This window comes from Scylla paramamosain, unplaced genomic scaffold (genome assembly GCF_035594125.1).
Source record: "Scylla paramamosain isolate STU-SP2022 unplaced genomic scaffold, ASM3559412v1 Contig33, whole genome shotgun sequence".
Taxonomy (NCBI): domain Eukaryota; kingdom Metazoa; phylum Arthropoda; class Malacostraca; order Decapoda; family Portunidae; genus Scylla; species Scylla paramamosain.
This window is the reverse complement of record NW_026973698.1, coordinates 799,229-814,885: the sequence shown is the minus strand read 5'-3', so window position 1 is coordinate 814,885 and position 15,657 is coordinate 799,229. Positions and strand designations below refer to the sequence as shown.

General features: G+C 40.8%; 1 long non-coding RNA gene across 3 annotated transcripts in view; it reads left to right on the top strand.

The window, feature by feature from the left end:
• Positions 1–8,870: 8,870 nt before the first annotated feature.
• The window catches only part of LOC135097829 (uncharacterized), a 20,835-nt gene continuing 14,048 nt past the window's right edge, over positions 8,871–15,657 (top strand). For 2 of the 3 annotated variants that reach the window (XR_010266179.1, XR_010266180.1), the window contains exon 1: positions 8,871–15,521. This is a non-coding gene — a long non-coding RNA (uncharacterized LOC135097829). The remainder of the gene's footprint in view (positions 15,522–15,657) is intronic. The other variant, XR_010266182.1, reaches the window with a different exon arrangement.

Below are 15,657 nucleotides of genomic sequence, written 5' to 3'. Positions count from 1 at the left end.
TACTGACGCGTCGAAGACACACACACACACACACACACGGTGGCAGATCACGAGTTGCCACTCTTGCCAGACTACAAGGTCATATTAGTGGGGTTGAGTGTGACATCACTCTCTCCTGCCCAGTGAAGGAAGTCGTCAAGGACAGTTAGTTCTAGAGTGAGGTGTGGAGTCATCCACGTACTTCCATTTGTGACCTGTGTTCCTAAGAGCGTCATGAATCAGGATGAGGAAACAGAGAGGGCCCACTTTGGTAGCCTGGGGAACACCACGTGTCAGGACAAGCAGGGTGATAAGACAGAGCGATAGCGCACAATTTGGTGGCGGTCACTAAGGAAGTCCGATAGCCGGGAAGTGAGAGGAGGTTACCCGCCTGTGTTGATTGCTTGCTGTAGAGTGAATGTGTGGCTAACAATTAAGACCAAAGGCTTTTGTGAAGTCAGCGAAGGAGAGAGTCACCCGCATCTTCCTTCCTCTGATCAGTTGGTAAACACAGTCCAGTCAGCCGATCGGGCAGTGAGCGATAGAGGAGGATCTGACGCTGCCAAACTGCTGTGGGTCTAGATGGGAGGTTACGGCATCATGAGCTCTCTTGAACACAGGGCCTTCACAGATGAGGCTGGGGATGACTGGTTGATTGATTTTTTATTTATCGCGCCGCAACATCGTGATCATATGGCGCTGTTGCAAAACGTTCCAAGCAGCAAAGATGGCAGGTTAAAAATTAAAATACTGATACTGAAAAACAAAAGACTGCACTGGCCTGTCTCCGGACGGTCACATGCACGCGTCTCACTCACGCATGGTTACCTCGTGTCCAGGGAACACGTCTCGAGGCCGCCCCTCGTGGAACAGATGAACTTTTAACTGTACCCATAAGAATATTACAAAAATGAAATGGCTCCAGAGGCCAAGGAAAACCACCTACTGGGACTACGAGGGGAGCGAGCGTTGGCAGCCGCGAACGGGCACCTCGTCCCCATGGGGGCCACTCATTTGAAAAAGTGGCCCCTCATGACTCAAAAGTTTGTCCACGACAGAGCTAAGACCTACCCCGAGCAACGCATCCCAGCCCAGACACCCAACCATCCAACACAGGACGACCTCAAAAGGTGGCCTCTCTGGCTGGTGGACTGCTACAGCGGCACCGTTGACCCGTACTGGCAGCCCAACTCCGAGAACCATTTAGTCTGGTTCCTCAGTGGCGACCTTGCTAGCATGGGTGGCCCTCACCCCTTAAGTAGGACAGAGCAGGGGCCGAGGCCCCCTCTAGCTTTGCTCGTCAGCTCATAGGGACACGCAATCCCCCCCCCCCTCCCCGACCACGACAAGGCGGTTCCCAGTATGGGGGTGGCTGGGCATGAGTGATAGCTGTGAGCCGAGGCTGATCCAGAGTGGTCAGATTCCTGGTCTTAGGGATGGAGCAGACTTACAATAAGGTGTCTTCCACACAGTGACATTTTCTTTGTCTGAGGGACACGCTAATGATGGAGGAGAGGGGGATGACAAGTTCTGCTGGGTGGAATTTCTCGTACAATCTAACTGGAAGGTCAATGGGATGTTGAGTGTTTTGACTTAAGATTTTCTAGTCTTTTATTAACGCCTTGTTCTTCTACCGAGGAATTGGTGCCGAGTCTGGGAGACACAGCTATTCTGAAACGCTTTGCTGTCTCACCACGACTATTTTCAAATCCAAGGAGGTAATTAGCCCGGTTCCCAAGAATGTTTCTCCTGTTAATAGTGTACAAACTTATTAATCTGTCACTAGAACCGTAAGAGCACACGTAAAAACATTCATAACTTCAACTAGAACCTTTTTAATTTTGTGAGTACTTATGTTTTCGGGAATATTTTGGTCTATGAGGTGACTGACACGTGGGAGAGAGATGGGGGGAGGTGTTAGTGGGTGACGCAGAAATACCAGTTGTCGGTAAGGATAACAGTGAGACTGAAGACACTGATAAACACATTGAGGATAAGCAGCACAACACTGGCTATGAATTACAGGAAGTTCATCGTGATACCTCAAGTTATTACCCCTGAGAACCCCAGTAATTCAGGTGCAAGTGAAGGAAGTATCAGGCTACCCACCACTAAACCAACTGAACGTCCGAGGGAAAAAGCAAGAATGTTACATTTAATGTTTTTTTTTTTTTCTTTACATATTATTTATAAAGCTCTCCAACCTTCAGCTTTCTACAAGTTTTTGCATTTACATTTCGTCATTTCACAAGACTATGACAATACTAATGGTAACAGCAGCAACGGAGGGGAAAAATAACTTGGCTATGTTTCTGACGAAGGCATCAATTTGATCCTCCTGAAGATGGTAATAGTAACCTGATGCATTGCGTCACCGTCGCTTCAAGTACCGCCATCGGGGCCTAGCTGTGGGTCCCAAAACACAATGTGGCGTCGGCGTTGCTGAGACTTGGCCATCGACCGCTGTGGCAAGTTGTGGGTTTGACAGACAAGCCTCACTACACCTCCTGTCCCCTGTGCCACTCTGTCACCCACAATTTGACGGATGTTTGCTATATACAACTTTTTTGTTAGTGTTAGTGTTGTGGGGGGAATAGACAGTGAGGGTGAGAGAAGACGGTAAAGAGTACAAGATTAAGGTTGGGTGAAAATATGAAGGAAAGTCGTAGAGCGAAAAATGACGGAATAACCGTCAATGTTGAATGATAATATATATTTTGATATAAGTTTTGAGAGTTAGCGTGAATTAACTGAGTGGCGTTTGTGTCTTTAACTTGTTCCGGAGTGGTTTTAATTATCAATTGCCGCTGGACACTGTTCATTAGTTTCTTACCTTTGTATAATAGGTAAAGTCACTCGTGGTGAGTTTCTGTGGTTTTCATGTGAATGTCAAAGGTGAACGTATAAAAATAGGTATATTTAGATATATGTACAGAGGTGTGGAGAAGGGTGTGGCGCTACGGGACAACGGATGTCCTCTGCGTGGTGCAGCGTTACACCCTGGCAAGAGACTGCCGGAGCCGGCACAAGGGACGCTTAGCGCCTTCAAAAAGTGCTGACACTAGAAATAGGGACGGGTTGACCGCACTCACAGTACATGAATATATTCATAATTATAACTCTCTAATTACATAAATAAGGCAAGGGAAAAGATACTTATAGCTAAGAGTAATACATGCCAAAATACATTAGGGAAAGATTATGGAGAATACTTAGATACTATGATGTAGGTGCTACTGATTACTTATCCATGGCAATAAAAGGAGTATGGAAAGTTCTATGGTGTGTGTGTGCGTGTGTGTGTGTGTGTGTGACGTAGGGTGGCGTGATCATGTCGGCCCCACCCTTATCCGCCAACAGCCACTAGCTACACTTATGCATATATGTATACATACACTTATATTGCTAACCAGGCAAGGCATTATAAATACAATACTTATTATTATTAATTATGTGACACCGTTACAAATTGAGTTAATTCATAAATAAATAAAATGTATGAGCAATGTCTGATACTCATGTGAGTGTATGAATAGTATCAATTTTGAAAGGTTTATGTGTATAATGATCTCGGTGATGCCTTTGACATAGTGTTGACTGGTGTCTTGAACCAGGCGTGTTGCCTTCCCTGTTCGTGCTCGTGTCTTGTGCTTGTGTACGTGAAGGCCTTGAGTGAGTGTGTGTATTAGTTTGTGTTTGATTTGGTTTCCTCTTGCGTATAGTGTTTTAATGACTGGGTCTAGTTTTGCGAGTGCGTGCAGTTCTTTGGAATTTTTGGTGTATGTGTATTTTTCATTATAAACGAAGCGTAGTGCTTTGTTCTGTTGTCGTTGTAACGATAGTGAATGTGATGTAGAGATTGCGTTTAGAGCATGTGCTGGGTAGGTAAGTAATGGTAGTACGCACGCTTTTACAAGGTGTAGTTTGATGTTAGTGTTTAGTGCATTTAGTGATGTCCTTTATGTGTTTTGAGTATCCGTGTGTGCCCAGCTTAAGCCCCAATATTTCAGCGTCTTTTGTGTATGGTATGTTGTTCCCGTCTATGGTGACTGGTCTCATCTTTTTCATTGTTATAGGCAGTAATGTGAATTTTTGTGTGTTTGTTTTGATTTTTCATTTGTTTTCGTGGTTGTTGATGTTTTTTTTCATTTCTCTTTATATTCTGTTTGCGAAGATGTTTTATGATTTACCTGCATATGTGATGATATGTGTGATGTCGTCTACGTATTGGATATTTGTGCTGTCTGTGAGTGGTGTTGCAGTGTCGTGTGCCTATAATTGTAGGTGTTCTCAAATAGAGTGGTAGATGAGTGGAACGGACTCAGTAATCATGTTGTTAGTGGTAACACATTAGGGAGCTTTAAGAGAAGATTAGACGGGTTGATGGATGGGGATGATAGGTGGAAATAGGTAGGTATATTTCATACTGGGACTGCCACGTGTAAGCCAGGTGGCTTCTTGCAGCTTCCCTTATTTCTTTTGTTCTTATGTTCTTAAGTCATAAAAAGAGCTGCCTGTGAGTCGCACATGACAACACCGCTGAGGCTTCTCTGACAGAGGAGACTCACAGCATCCAAGACATCGCGCAGCTTGCACAATGTGGAGCTGGAGTGAGGCGGCAGCCGATGGCCAATCCAGCACGCTTCTGGTGGTTCCGTGTCAGGAGAAAAGATTGCACATCCTGCCATCCCGTCTGCCTGCACAGACCCATCCGTGTACTGTACATGTGGTGCAGTGAATCGATGGTAGTGGAGACAGTCGCTATGGCTTCCAGTGCTAGGTGTTTCTGCAGGACGGGAGGGTGAGCCTTGCATGTGGGGGTGTAGCGGACTGCCGAGTTAAGGGGAGTGGACGCCTGTTACTCTTAGAGCTGACGTTCATATTTGTCTGATCTTCATGATTTTGGTGTGTGTGTGTGTGTGTGTGTGTGTGTGTGTGTCTGTGTGTGTGTGTGTGTGTGTGTGTGTGTACCTTAGTACCTACAAAAGCAAATTCCCAATTTTCGCTGAAATTCGCCGATTAGTTTTTGTAGTTTTTTTTTTTAACAAAAAAAAAAAAAAAAAAAGTGACCGATAAAATTTTTTCTCACTTGTTTTTCAACCAATTCCTATAAAATTTAGTGTCGATAATATACATACATGTATCTTCACTTCCCCAAAGATAGATTTTTATTAGACATTTCGTTCTGAAATAAAAACTAAGATTTTTTTCTTCAAACTTTTTCATTTTTTTTGACAAAAAAAAAAAAAAAACCTAGCACAGTATGACGAGCCTTCTTTGAAAATCTCATTGGGGAAAAATATCCCGTTGTTTCCTCTTTCCAGCAATACCTTTACATTTCCATTATCTTGTAGGACAACGAGGGAGAAACACTTCATGTATGAAAAACTTAAGTTTTGAGATACGAGCCGTTTTCTTCTGAGAAGTGTGTGTAATTCCACATGTTGGGTTTTTCTGGTAAAATTTTACATACATTAGGATAATAATTATATAAGCAAAAGGAAACCATCGTTTATGATCATATTGAGGGCTAACTGGCACCTGGTCCCCTCCTGCATGACAGGATATTAGTCACTGGCAGGTGAGTTTATCAGAGGGCGCCACGCTCCTCTTTGTCGCCAGGATCATTAGCAGCTGCCTGGCTGGTAGTCTTCACTTCCTTCTCTTGAATGGGGCTTCTTTTCAGTCCTCTTCTGTACAGGAGTTGTTGTTCTGCTTTCTTGAATGCCTCACCCAGCGAGTGTTCTGTGAGGCACCAACCCACTATGAGTTAGTAAACTTGGATTCAAGTACCCGAAGTTGTGATGTAATACGGTCACAGCGGCAACAGATTTGACTCTTTTGGTCCCATCATACTTAGTTTTGCTGCATTTAGCCCATAGATGATAATGTTATGGTGGTGGTGGTGGTGAAACAAAGGCAGCGTGTGGTGGCGACCTGTTGCCACAACGCAACTCCTCTTATTATTCTTTTCCGTCATCTTGTTTGGCGCATCTATCCGTGCACGCTTTGCTTTATTATAACGAGGCATGCTCCCAAATACAAATGAAAATGAAGTAGCCTTGGATAGCAGAGCATAAACACATTCTGACCTCTGGCAGGACTGACCGCAGTGGCCAGCCTTCCTTTGAGTCCCTCGTGGCTCATCAGTGGTGTTGCTAACTGAACCTCCACATATATTAAAAAAAATAAATAAATAAATAAATAAATAAATAAATTTACGAATTTGTAAGCCAGGTGACCGAGCACGTGGCAAGCACGTGGCGCGCGGGACATTTAAAGCCCTTTAATAATGGTAAATAAAAGTGATTTTTTTAAATATAAGGAATAATGGTATCAACTTGTGGTTTTCACAGAAAACGCCAGACATGTTAAGGGTGACTATGATGTTAATAACTCAATTTTTAACCTCCGGGTCGAAAAACGTAATTTTTTAAGGCGTCTCCTCCCCTTACGACCTCAGGGAACACACTGCATTAGATTAGTAGCTTCCTTTTGGGTTGACTCTTGCAAGTTTCCATCAGTTTGGTTGGCGGGCAGACTGGGGCATGGAGTGTACCTTCTGATTTAGTGTGGGAATCAGTTTTTTGCTGAATTTCATACACTTTGGTTTGAGGAACAGAAGGTTTCAATGCATTTCTTTTTCAATTTTTTTTCAATTATCTCCAAGTCCGATTTAATCTGATTTAATTGTAGTCATTTGCAGCCATTAGGAATCTAGAAGCCTTATGTTTGTACCACAGTAATTTTTTGGAATGAATAAGGTATGTTTTCTTTTTTTTTTCACACTGCGATTCCACTTGTCACACGTCGATCATAATCGTTACAGGTTCACAGGCGGACTGATGTTGGGTTCAGCTGTGCCTGTGCTTCCCCACTACATCGCCTGGCCTTGCTCTGTTCTCACTAATCGTGCATAGAAGGATCAATTTATCTTCAACAGTTGCTTCCTGGGGGTTGAGATTTGCCATTAATAAATATGCCCATCTTTGTTGTGTCAGACAACACCTTGCTGCGGAGCTCTTCACTCCCTTAATGGTGTCCCCATTAGTCTCTGCTTTCATGAAGATCTTGACAGCAGACAAATTTCACTATGTCACAAGTGCAGTTGCAAACATCACAGGTATTGCTACAGACTTACTGAATCCTATTGTCTGAGAGAGAGAGAGAGAGAGAGAGAGAGAGAGAGAGAGAGAGAGAGAGAGAGAGAGAGAGAGAGAGAGAGAGAGAGAGAGAGAGAGAGAGAGCCCAGGTAGCATGCTTGAGTGATGTGCATCCAGAGTGGGAGGTGTGTAATAAAAAGAATGAAAGAGCTGAGCAGTGTTAGGGAAGAAAGCATAAATATGATCAGGATGACACTAGATGAAACTGAAAGAGAGCTGTAATGCTATACTGAAAACAAATACTGGAGAAGAGAAGGCAGGCTGGCAGACGGAAGACACAGAGAGGCAAGGTTGTGAGGGTGGGAGGTGGATGAGGTGCTGAGTGAAGTGGGTGTGTGAGGCAAGCCAGAGACAACCTGCAGTACCTCCATGAGAGGAGAGTCACTGTATCTGACTTTTGTGATCCTGGAGTCTCACGCTGAGTCATAAATTCTTACCTTCCTGACTTTCACGCATTATTTCTTTGAGTTGCGTATGGGTCACGCATTCCTACCATTGGCATCACAAGTAGTAAAAACAAATACATACGTGTTATGTATAGTATGCAGTGGGTGTCTGAGTTACAAGCATTCAGAGATACAAGCAGCTTACTTGCAGAATGAAATTGTGCTCAGTGCTGTTCCCTTTGCCAACCGTAAGCTTAAGATTGGCACTATGGACCAAATTAGTTGTTTTATGGCAGCCAAGGTGGCCAGAACACAACAACATCGTCCCCGAGGAAGGAATAATCTATTCAAAAATAAATGTTCTGAGTGTTTCAAGTGATGCAGAACATCATCATCAAAACAACTTTTGAGTACATACAAATGCTCCTTATACTGTTAAAAAGAAAAGAGGGACCGTGTATGCGTCCAGTAAAGCTTGTGGGAGCAGGAGCATCAGGGTGTGGAGAGAGAGGGCTGAGGGAGTGCAAAGTTCCAGCCTTCACCACAGGTCATGTAGGAAGAGTAGTCTTGTCAGTTTTGTAAAAGATTCAGTGATTTTTTTCTCTTATTTTTCATTATTCAATATAAACTTTGAGATATTTTTCTGATGCACTTCATTGTGTTGTGCACCTGCTGTGCCTCAGTGCTAATGAGATATGGGGGGGATAGTATTACTAATTAGTATAGTCTTACATTCTGGGAAAGAAAAAAAATCCTATTTTGCAGGTTTTCATTGCATTTTATTTCTCACCATTGTAAAACAACTCAGATGATTGTTTACAATGAGGCGCTTTAATGGAATTGCACTTAATATAACATTTCAATGAATGAATCACTGTTTTATCCACTGTACCTTTTCTCCAAACACACATAAGCACAGGAATTATTTGTAAAACATCGTATTTGATGGCTCATAAGACGCATGGGCTCATAAGACGCACCCAGTTTTGCCAGACATTGAAATAAAAAAAAGTAAATAAATAAATAATTAAATATTAATAAATAAATAAATAAAAATAAATAAATAAATGAGCGGACTTAAGCTCTGAATATGAAGTGCAGTATTTCACCTGACATTTGAAGACTCTCACATGCATTTAGATCATTATTAGATCCCAATATTTTGCATCTAAAAACTTTAATATTTGCTAGTAGCCTACTTACTAATCCTCTTGTGAGGTGTAAACATGTACCTGGCATATGGCGTCGGCAGCGACTGTGAGAGACTACGGGGTTAATAAAGTTTGTTCATAAGAATGTCAAAAGATAGGTGTAATTTTAATTGTATGAAAGTGCGTCTTACCTCAAGGAGTAACGGCATCACAGTATTAAGAACGCAGTGAAGCTTGCCCGTGTCACCGGGTTAGGCGCGTAACCGACCACGTGTTTGTTTTGGTACATGCAATGCGTGTGCATGGTCACTTGGGCAAATCCTTCCTGACTGGCGTCATTCTGTGTAAATTACCGGTAAGTATGACCTAATATATATTGTTACCTTGAAAGAAAGACTTGTTTTGTGGTGTAGTATAAATCATCACTTTGTTTACAGTGCGAAGATTTCTGGGGTTTGATTTCAGAGCCTCTGTTGCCATAGTCTTACCACCAACCACTGCCTCAGTGCTGAACCTTGGCCTCATAGGACGCAGGCTCATTTCATGACACTTTTTTTTTTAGAGGGGGGAGAAAAGGTGCGTCTTATGAGCCATCAAATACGGTATAAAATGTTGCAAATAACACCTTATATTTTGTCATGTAGTATTTTAAAATAAGTAGGCGCTACATCTGGCAAGACACTTATGACAGACTTCTGATAAATGTATTATGAAAAGTGTTCAAAGTTGTGATACACATCCGTCTTAACTGTGACACATTGCATATCTCAATGAAGAATATGGGCCCACTCCCTTCTACCCCCGCCAGCAGTACGACAAGATCTGGTGTGGCGTTACATTGTGGAATATGCAATTTTTTTAATGTTACCAAAAAATTATGATGAGTTTTGAGCAAAACGAGTTGCAAAGAACCTTCCAGAACGCACATCCCTTGCAACTCCAACATTTGCTGTACTCATCTCCATGTCCAGTTCTTATACTTGAACATACAAATCTTCATGTGGATAAACTACTTGTTAATCACAACACTAGTAATGCCTCAGGAACCAAGGCAATGGAAAAGAGCTAATGTAGTGCCAATACACAAAGGGAGAAATAAAATGGAAACATTAAATTATGGATCAGTGTCACTAACAAGTATTGTAAGCAAGCTTTGTGAAATAGTAATTAAAGACAGATGGGTGCAGTATTGAGAAGATGGAAAGATTATTACAGAAAAGCAATTTGGATTCAGGAAAGGAAGATCCAGTGTCACAAATCTATTGAGCTTCTACATGAGAGTAATAGATGGAGTGCAAGAGAGGGACGGATGGGTTGATGTGGTATACCTGAATCTCAAAAAAGCATCCGATAAAGCTCCCCACAAAAGTCGTATGTGGAAGCCAGAGAATGGAGGAGGGCTAAAGGGAGCAACATTGAAATGGATGGAGGACTATTTACAAGGGAGGGAAGTGAGAGATGGGTTGATCCGGTACACCAGGATCTCTAAAAAGCATCTGATAAAGTTCCCCTTAAAAGTCTCATGTGGAAGCTAGAGAATGGAGAAGGACTAAAGGGAGCAACATTGAGATGGATGGAGGATTATTTACAAGGGAGGGAAGTGAGAACAGTAATTAGAGATGCTAATTCAAGTTAGCAGAAAGTGACAAGTGGGGTACCGCAAGGGTCTTTGTTGGCACCTATTATGTTTCAGATATATGTAGATGATATGACAGGGCATCTATATAGTTATATAAATCTTTTTGCTGATGATGCAAAAATAATGAAAATAAAGAATGAAACTGACAGCAAGGAATTACAAAAGGATATTGACAAGATACATGCATGGAGCCAAAGATGGAAACTAGAATTTAATGCCAGAAAATGCCACATGATGGAAATAGGAATGTAAAAAGAGACCTTCATGGAATTACAAAATGGGAGGAGAAATAATAACAAAAAGTAATGAGGAAAAAGATTTTTGAGTAATGATTCAGGACACACTATCACCTGAAAGGCACATAATCAGAATATTTAGCTCTATATACAGCTTGTTGATAGACATTAGGGTGGTGTTTAACTATATAGATAAAGAAATTATGAAGCAAGTTATAATAAGCATGATACATCCTAAATTGAACATGCAGCAGTAGTTTGAGCTCCACGTAGAAAAAAAGACATATGGAGACTGGAAAGAATACAGAGGATAGCAACGAAGATGGTATCAGAATTAAAAGACTTAAGCTATGAAGAAAGACTTGAAGAGATGGGATTACCAACACTACAAGGGAGAAGAGAAAGAGGAGACCTGATAACAATGTACAAATTAGTAATAGTAAACAATACAGAAAGAACAGACAGAAATGACTTGGCACCACAGATGGAGCAGGGAGAGAGACAGACAAGGAGGCATGGGAAGAAAATAAAGGAGTGTATGTTCAAGCAACGTCAAGAAATACAGCTTCCCTTGTAGAACTATTGAAATCTGGAATGATTTGAAGGAAAAAGTAGTTGTGGTTAACAGTGTTTAAAGACAAACCAAATAAATATGGTTATTGAGACAGGACAAAATGAGCTTTGGCTCGTGCCCTGTACAATACGGCTAGGTTAATACACACACACTGATGTACACTGTGGACTACATGCAAGAATTAAATGTAAGATACAAAGTACACTTCCTGTTGTAAACAGGGTACAATAGTGCCACTCTATAAAAACAAGGGAGACATCCAGGACGTTAGTAATTACAGGGGCATCACCTTACTTAGCTGCATGGGGAAGCTCTTCACCCCCATACTTAATGAAAGACTTATGATTATTCAAACACCTTATCTATCATTAATGAAACACGAGCGGGCTTTAGACATGGATATTCCACTCTGGATCATATATTTTTGTTGAAATGTGTAATTGATTATTTAACTGGAAAAAGAGAAAGCTATTTTGTTGATTTGTTGATCACAAGAAATCCTTTGATATGGTATGGCGTGAAGGTTTATGGTGTAAGCTTGTGAAGGAAAAGGTGCAAGGGAAAATTCTAAATGTAATAGAAAATATGTGATAATATCAGATCATGTGTCATGCTTAACCAGGAGATTTCAGACACCTTTGTTTGCAATGTAGGGTTAAGACAGGGGGAAAATTTATCACCAGTGCTTTTTGCTTTTTATTTGAATGATATTGAAAGTAAATTAATTGAATATAATTGCAGTTATGTAAATTTTGGTGATGATTTCTTAAACATGTACCTTAAACTATTTGTTATTATGTATGCAGATGATACAGTTATTTTGTGTGATAGTGAGGATGGAATGAAGCAGGCACTGGTTGCTCTGAATTTATATTGTAATGAATGGAAATTGAAGCTAAATTGTAACAAAACAAAAGTAGGGAAGAGAAAATTTATCTATGAATTTGAATTTGGTGGTAAAAACAATGAAGTAGTGACTGAGTATAAGTATATTGGAGTGTTATTAAATTATAATTGGAGGTTTCACAAAGGTGAGCTGGAGCTAAAAGAGATGGCCACAAGAGCAATGTACTCATTAATAAGTAAGTGTAGGAAGTTTGACTTGCCAGTGGATATACAACTCGAATTATTTACCGCCACGGTGTTACCTATATTGTCTTATGCATCTGAAATTTGGGGTTACCATATTGCTAGGGAGTTAGAGTATATGTACATGAAATTTCTAAAACAGGTTTTGGGTGTTCATAAGAATACTTGTAATGACATGGTGTATGGTGAACTGGGTGTATTTCCACTTGATATTTATATAAAGAAAAAAATGATAGGTTATTGGTCTAGGCTAATTTCAGGTAAAAATACTAAATTGTGTTATGTAATGTACCAATGTCTATTGCAGCTGGATAGCTTAGGGCTTTATACTTCTCCATGGTTAGCTTGTATAAAGAATATTTGTAATGACTGTGGAATGTTTGGTATGTGGTTGTTGCAAGATGTTCCTAATTCAAGATGGGTGAAGAAAGCTGTGGAACAGAGATTGAAAGATCAGTGGCTTGTAACTTGGCATCATAATTTTGAAACAAAATCATTAAGTAGTAATTATAGGGTGTTTAAGACAGATTTTGGCAGAGAACAATATTTAGGTATCAAGGTAGGTTCAAGGTATCAGTAGAGAAGATAGGGTATGTAACAAGTGTAATGCTGAGGTAGTTGGAGAAGAATTTCATGTTCTTTTTGAATGTACGGATGTGGAAATTGTTAGGTTACATAATATGTATATAGCAAATTATTACATAAATAAGCCAACACAATTCAAATATGTTTTGTTCATGCAAAGTACAAGTTCAGGTGTGATGAAGAAATTATCTTTGTTTTTGAGGATGGTGCTACACATGTTTAGGTAAATAGTGTGCAAAACAGCCCAATAGTTTTTCTAATTTCTTAATTAATAATAGTATGTATCATTATATATGTATACACATTTTGTTTTATTAGTTTTTGCCATTGCTTACAGTGTATTTCATTTGTATGTATTTTTTTATGTAATATTATGCACATTCTGTATATAATTTATAGTGTTTGTATTCTTTTGCTTGAGAGCTGTGCTCCATACTTTTATATAAAGTCTGAGCTTACTCAATAAATTTAATTCAATTCAATTCAGTTCAGTTCAATTCACACACACACACACACACACACACACACACACACACACACACACACACACACACACACACACACACACACACACACACACACACACACACGCACGCATATGTGTGTGTGTGTGTGTGCGCATGCATGCACGCATGCACACATGCACGCACACACACACAGATACACACACACAGATTTAGATGCATTAGTGCTGCACTGCTGCATTGCCAGACTCAATCAAAAGCTTTTGATATGTTTGAGGCAACAGTTAAAGTTTCACTCAAATCCTTAAAAGAGGATGACCAAGACTCAGTAAGGAAAGCCAGATCACCAGTAGAGCGACAGTTATGGAACCCATACTGCCAATCCAATAGAAAGTTGTGAAGTGATAGATATTTAAGAATCTTCCTGTTAAGGATAGGGTTCAAGAAATTTAGAAAGGCAAGAAATTCAGGCGATAGGACGGTGGTTTGAGGGATTAGAGCAGTCATTCAGTTTAGGAACAGGCTGAATGTAGGCAAACTTCCAGCAGTGACAGTGATGTTTGAAGGTGACTCATCACCAGGAAACTCATGCACAACATAATGTCTTCCACTCATAAGCTGGTCACAAATACACCAAGGTGACAGATGGACACTCAAACACTCCCTGGTGTTTTCCTCCTCCAGGCTGCACTTACACACATGCCACAGATCATATGGATAATATTCTGTTAGTGAATATAAAAATGGTCATAGTTTAATGTAATGTCAAATTTTAAGTGTCTCAATATATTAATGAGAAAATGAGCTGTAAATTTGGTGTTTAGGTGTCACAATGGGTTGTCTGGTAGATACCCATTCACTCATAACTCTGAAGATGTTAAGGCAACATGAGTCTCACTAACATATGTTAAATCATTCCGGGCTTTACTTACATTTGTCTTAGTGAGAGTTGACAGCCTTATAATTTATGCATTCATAACTACTCTCAGTCCAGCCCTGTCATGACCACCATTTCTTCTTGCTCCACTGACATCACTCTTGCATTTACCATTCTCTTCACATCATCCGTCTACTCCACTCGGCCCTATCATGACCACCGTTCTTCCTCGCTCTGCAGGAGAGGCCAGAGTCCAGGCAGGATGCCTTGCTCAGAACCAGCCAGGCTACCTCTGTGCAGCTTCCTCAAAGGGTGCTGCAAGACTGGCCATGGCATGTGCTGTTGGAAGTAGTGCTGTAGTAGAAGCTGTGAGGCTGGGCTGCAGTGTGAGTGACTGGCAGCAGCAGCAGCAGTCTGCCTGGGTGTGGGGAGGTGCAGGTGTGATGACCAAGGATCACCAGGAGGCGGGCAGCTCTAGCTACAAAGCAGAGAGGAAGTTTGAGTGCCAGCAGTGTGAAAAAACCATGGAGTCTAGAACTGGTCTGAAGCACCACGTCCTGACACACGGTAGTGTTGGAAATTATGATTGTCCAGGATGTGGAAAGAAATTTATCAACAAGTCTAACTTAACCAGACACATCTTGACACACAGTGGTGTTAAAAATTATGAGTGTCTGAAATATGGAAGGAAATTTACTCAAGTCTAACCTCACCAAACACATCCTAACACACAGTGGTATTAAAAATTATGAATGTCTAGAATGCAGAGAATTTTCCCAAAAGCCTCATCTCACCAGACACAAAGTGTCTGGTGAGAAACTATGAATGTCTAGTGTGGGAAAAATTTACCCAAAAGACTGACCTCACCAAACACAGAGACACACTATAGTGTTAAAAGTTACAAATGTCAAGAACATGGAGAGAAATTTACGTGTAAGTCTTGCCTCACCACACACAACATGACATCCAGTGGTGTTAAAAACTATGAATGTCTGCAGTGTGGAATGAAATTTCCCTGAAAGTCTAACCCGACCAGACACACTGTGACACACAATGGTGTAAGAAAGTATGAGTGTGAAGAGTGTGGCAAAAGATTCACTACTGGTTCTAGGCTCAATGAACACACCTTCAGACACACTGGTTTGAGCGAGTTCCAAGTGTGATGTCTGTAGGCAAGTGTTTTAAGACAAAGTCTGAGATTACCAAGCACATGAAAGTCCACTTTTGAGGTAGTGTGGACAAGTGGACTTGTGGACAAGTGTGGTTACACCCATGCCTGTGGGAGTGTCATCTGTGGCAATGTGTGGTGGTGGTGGTGGGGAGTGTGTTGTGCCTGTGGGGGACAGCTAACTCGGCACTCGAACAACTCATCACTTGGGTGAGTATATAATTATTTTTTGTGGTTTTACTGGTAAACAATCTGCAAAAAAAAAAAATATATATATATATATATATATATATATATATATATATATATATATATATATATATATATATATATATATATATATATA